At 37.6% G+C, this 6,000-nt stretch overlaps 1 pseudogene; it reads right to left on the reverse strand.

Annotated features, from left to right (window-relative positions):
• Positions 1-5,572, reverse strand: part of LOC117559544 — a 28,537-nt pseudogene extending 22,965 nt beyond the window's left edge.
• Positions 5,573-6,000: the final 428 nt, after the last annotated feature.

The raw sequence follows: 6,000 nt of genomic DNA on the forward strand, positions 1-6,000 counted from the left end.
AAACAGCTTCTTAAATGCACTTTCGCTCACACTGCTGGTACAGGGATTCACTTATATTCATATTTAAATCTCCAAAGAGTTCAAATAGGTCAATGACACACAGAAGCCTTGTAAATCATCTGAAAGATAGATGGATACAGGAAGATGAATTGCAACCAGCTGTGCACTACATGTCAAGTTTTTCTACCCATTAAACTATTCCTTTATCAAACTTTTAACATTTGGAGATTTCTGCAGGAATAGCATTTTTCAGAAAAGTGGATGTCAAGCACTCAATAATAAATACTCTACATAATGTCTCTAAAAGGAAAATAACTGTGTTTCAAGATGTGTATAAACCCATGTCAGCGTCATGTTAGTCCATAAGTTAATATTCTTTCAATCAGTATTAATAAAATCCATGTGTACTTACACGTCCACACCACTAGGGGGCAGTGCTGCCAAAGTCATATTATAGAAATGTGTCTTTTTCCTTTTTTTAAACTTAATGTCCAATTACAGAGTTTTAAGGAACACTTGAAATGGTGTTGACAGTTTAGTAGAATACATTCATGCATTAGAAAAGGAGTGAGGGTCTATTCAAGCAACATAAACAAGTCTAATAATGTGAAAAATGTCTGGCTGATTTTGTCCTTTGTGGGATGTTTGCTAAGTTTTTATTTGTTCTTCCATGAATTGATGTGGGGGATTACCCTTTACATATTTGCATTTTGGATGAAGTGTTACCACTAACATAATGAAGTTATTTATCACAAATACCAAGTTTGTCTCCGTTATTAATACTCCAGCTTTGATTGACATTTAAAGGATGTATGAATAAGCCTTTAAATGGAAGTCAAGCTCTGTATGTTTTATAGAAATGGACCCAAAGAATGGATATCAAAGTAAGATATAACACTTGTATCTGTTGTTTTGGAGCAGATTTAAAGGAGGTAATAGGTTTATAGAAGTTCATATTTACTGTTGTAGACGAGCAGAGTGAGTTTATGGAGAGCCAATGAGCTGTAGGACGTCACGCTGAGGAGAGAGAAGAGCTGCCGAGAGCCTGCAGGACGAAAGGAGACACGGGAATAACACGGTATATAATGTGATGCATCTGCAAAAAAAAGTATGTTTAAATTACAGAAATGTTTGTTTCAGTGAGGTGAATACATAAAGTGTTAACAGGGGGGTTATGGTCATGTTTTAAGGAATCAAGTGTGTACAAAAGAGGCTGCTAGTGGCTGTAAAAGAGCTTCAAAATATAGATAATAAAATATCAAAAACAGAAACTCAAATTAAAAACTGTGCGATAAAAAGAAAATAATCAAATAATATTTAAATACATATAGATCGTCTTGTAATATAATAATCATCAATATACTTGTAAAACATGTAATCAGGTGTATTTTGTATGCATTTATCAAATTAATTGTAGTCTCTAGGTTGTTTTTGTAGTTTTTAAGTTTCTTTGTGATATTTATAAGTACTTGTCTTTATCCTCTGTTAATGCTAAATAGTTTTTAAAATATTTCCCTTTTTCTAATCGTTATATTTTTCACCTTCGTTTACAACTTATGATCTTATGTTGATAATGTTTACACCATTTTTACACCAAAGCTAATTGTTTATCTGTTGTAAACGTACCTGGCACTTTATTCTGATTCTACACAAACTAAATTATATAAATTATATTATAATTAGCTGAAGATACATGTCATAAAAGTACAGTTAAAATGCATATTCTTCTAAATGTAGGTGACGCAGTAGTATGTTAGTGTAACTCCTTTAAAGACGTTTTGATGTGACCTCTGCAGGTTTAATGAGAGGATTGATCCCAACATGAAGGATATTATGACGACGTACCTGATTGGCTGGTATTAACTAAAGTATTGACGAGGGGGGTGAGATCGATGGCCGCCGGATCGATGTACTCCGCCGGGATTTCTGGGAAATACAAAGAAAATACAGTAAAGTCAATGCTTTTAATCTCCATCATGGAATCAGCAGAGTCAGCTAATTTGGCCGGTGTGTTTTGAAAGATGTACAGAAAAAAGTGATAATTACCCGAGGAATTAGACCCAGAAATGGTCATTATTTAAAAGACGCAAGGTCAGAGGAGGTGGTGGGTTTTATTTATTGATATGGCTTTTTATTTTACCTACATGTCACTTAAAGAGGCACATACCAACGAAGAAGAGATACAACATGATCACAAAGACACGTTAAAGGAGAACAGAGATACAGACTCATATTGTTAAAAAAAGAGGCAAAAACAGCTGCCGGAAAAAAAATATGAAATGACAAAAGACACACAATATTACATATATTACAATAAGTCGCAAAATGACAAAAATGGAGCAAAGAAACTTTTTTTCTCAGAATTGCGACTTCAATCTCAGAATTCTCACTTTTCTTTTTCTTTTTTTTTGTATGTTAAACTTAAAGGGGGACCTATCCTGCTATATTGAAACATATATTGTAGCGCCATACCTATACAAAACATGTCTGTGAAGTGTTTTGCTTAACATACCAAAACAGATCCCCCCTTGTAGCCATGCCTCATACTGCTCAAGACTAGAGCACTTAGTTGGCATACAGGGAACTGCTTTAGGCTGGTTTAGGTCCTATCTATCTGAACGCTCTCAGTTTGTACGTGTCAATGATGAATCTTCCACGCAAACCAAAGTTAGCCATGGAGTGCCACAGGGCTCAGTGCTCGGACCTATTTTGTTCACATTATATATGCTTCCGTTAGGCAATATTATAAGGAATCATTCTGTAAACTTTCATTGTTATGCGGATGATACTCAACTATATTTATCAATCAAGCCTGATGAAATTAATCATCTAAATAAAATTCAAGACTGCCTCAAGGACTTAAAAACGTGGATGACCTTAAACTTTTTGATGTTAAACACGACCAAAACTGAAGTTATTGTACTTGGCCCGAAGAATCTACGAAACAAATGATCTAAGGATATACTAACTATGGATGGCATTAATTTGGCCTCCAGTGAGACTGTAAGGAATATTGGTGTTATATTTGATCAGGATTTATCCTTTAACGCCCACATAAAATCAATTTCAAGGACCGCCTACTTCCATCTACGTAACATTGCAAAAATCAGGCATATCTTGCCTCAAAACGATGCAGAGAAACTAGTCCATGCATTGTTACTTCAAGGCTGGATTATTGTAACTCTTTATTATCAGGGTGTACCAAGAAGTCAGTCAAGTCGCTTCAGCTGATTCAAAATGCTGCAGCTCGTGTACTAACCAGAGTTAGGAAAAGGGACCACATTACTCCTGTTCTGGCTGCCTTACACTGGCTCCCTATAGAACACAGGATAGAATTTAAAATTCTTCTTCTCGCCTACAAAGCCCTTAATGGGCAGGCGCCATCTTACCTTAAAGAACTCATTATACCCTACTGTCCTACTAGGGCATTGCGTTCCAAGAATGCAGGGTTGTTGGTTGTTCCTAGAGTCTCTAAAAGTACAATGGGAGCCAGAGCCTTTTCTTTATCAAGCTCCACATTTGTGGAATCAGCTTCCAGTTTGTGTTCGGCGGCAGACACCCTATCCCGTTTTTAAGAGTGCGCTTAAGACCTTCCTTTTTGATAAAGCTTATAGTTAGGGCTGATTAGATCCAGCCCCTAGTTTTGCTGATATAGGCTTAGTTTGTCGGGGGACATCTTACTTCTTCCTTCTCTCTGTCTATACCTGTGTACTCTCATGTTCCGATTAACCCAGCTTCCCCAAATGTCTTTCTTTTTGGTGTCTATATACGCCGGGATCCGGAGTCATGGATGATCCTGCGCTCCTGTGTCCTGGATCGCGAGCCCTGGATCTTGAGTCGTGGCTGTGGTCCTGGATCATAGGTCCTGGATGGATATCCTCGTGGATTCATCTTCCTATTATACACACATGCATTTCCCAAACATTTGGACTACCTATGTTGCAAATGTATTATCTTTTCAATTTACACACGGCATCTATTGCACGTCTGTCCGTCCTGGGAGAGGGATCCCTCCTCTGTTGCTCTCCCTGAGGTTTCTCCCATGTTCCCTTTAAACTGTGGGTTTTCTCTGGAAGTTTTTCCTTGTACGATGTGAGGGTCTAAGGACAGAGGGTCTAAGGACAGATGGTCTAAGGACAGAGGGTCTAAGGACAGAGGGTGTCGTATTGTCATACTGATATTCTGTACACACTGTGAAGTCCAGAGACAAATGTAACATTTGTGATTGGGCTATATAAATAAACATTGATTGATTGATTGATTGACTGCTCAAACCCCTCTTTTGCAGCCCTGTTAGAGAAATGCAGATTTTGGGTCCTTAGCTTGAAAAAATAAAATAAAAAAGAGGAGGCGGAGCTAATGCCTGATCAGAATTCTACCGGAGATAAAGTTAAATTCTGCTGTGATAAAACGCCATCCTGTTCTAAACCACATCAAGGATTATCTCTGAAACAGTATGGAGCTCAAATGCTTTTTCTCTTGCAGATTTATCACAAGGTGAGTTCCTTTTTTCATTCCCTGCTTTTTAAACACATGTGCTCTCCAGTAGAGGTTAGCTCTGTTAGCGAGACTTGCTAATGTAAACAAAGACGAGATCACGTCCAAACAAAAAAAAGAGACAGGGTTTTATTTTCTGACGCTGCGTGAGTTCCCCGACGCACCGGGGACACGTGTTGATGTAGAAAATGCATCAATAAGTGCATTTTGCATCATAGGTCCCCTTTAAATCTCAGAAGTCTGACATTTTTCTGGATTTTCGACTTCTTTTCTCGAAATTCCGAATTTTCCTCAGAATTCTGTCTTTTTTTTCTCAGATTCAAACTTTCTTCAGAAGTCAAAATTGTTATCAGAATTCCAACATAAATATCTCGAGTCTTGCGCTTGGGTTTACATTTTTGTGAGGACTTCATTCTGTATTTTCACTTTAACGAACAGATGAAATTACCAGTTGAGTTCATGAAGTCTCTTCTCCGTCTCTCTTCCTGGTTCTCTGTCTCTAAAAGCTGCGGGGAAATCAAACATATATGAGATTTTTTAAAGACAACATATATTGACACAAATGCAGAGAAGCAACCCGATCTTTTAATTATTTAATTATCACATATCTGACGTTTTTCTCAGAACTCAAACTTTTCTCTCAGAATTCCGACTTTTTTCACAGAACTTTGACTTTTTTCTCCGATTTCAATTTTTTTTCAGAGTTCAAATGTTTTTCTCTGAATTCCGACTTTCTCTCAGAATTCATTATCATTGAAAAATGTATCAAATTGATCATGGGTTGTTTTTTTCTGGGAGTATCAAACAATAATTTTTATATTAAGTCTCGTTTTAGGCCAGGACTTTCTCTGCAGCTCCACGATACTTCATTGAGCGATAACCACATCTTTTTAGCCTTCACCAAATATTGTTACTTACTGCGATCTGAGTGTTGCATTAACACCAAGTTAGGATTTCGGTTCAAAGCAAACCCACCTTGGCTGAAGAGGAAGAGGAGCAAGATGGTGGAAACACAGATTATAAAGCAGAGGCGAGGATGCTGAGAGGCCCTGTGTAATCTCTGAAGAGCTGCCATGACCCCTCTGCAGCAGCTGAAACACACACACACACACACACACACACACACACACACACACACACACACACACACACACACACACACACACACACACACACACACACACACACACACACACACACACACACACACACACACACACACACACACACTCTTGTTGTGTCCTGAAGTAAACTCTGTCTCGGTTCAATGGCTTAAAAAACGGGGTGTCAAGTTTTACGACAATGTGTTAAAAGCATCTTCTGGGACTTTCTACACACTGATGTCATCCGGCTCTGACAAAGAAAACCTGAGCTTCAGATTCACAACACAGACAATCCTGATGATCTGTATAACAGAGTATACATATTATAGTATTATTATTATAGTATAAATTAGATCAAAGTAAAATATTCTATGCTTTTAAATAATGGCTGGGTCACATA

Source organism: Gymnodraco acuticeps, unplaced genomic scaffold, assembly GCF_902827175.1.
Source record: "Gymnodraco acuticeps unplaced genomic scaffold, fGymAcu1.1, whole genome shotgun sequence".
Classification (NCBI taxonomy): Eukaryota; Metazoa; Chordata; class Actinopteri; order Perciformes; family Bathydraconidae; genus Gymnodraco; species Gymnodraco acuticeps.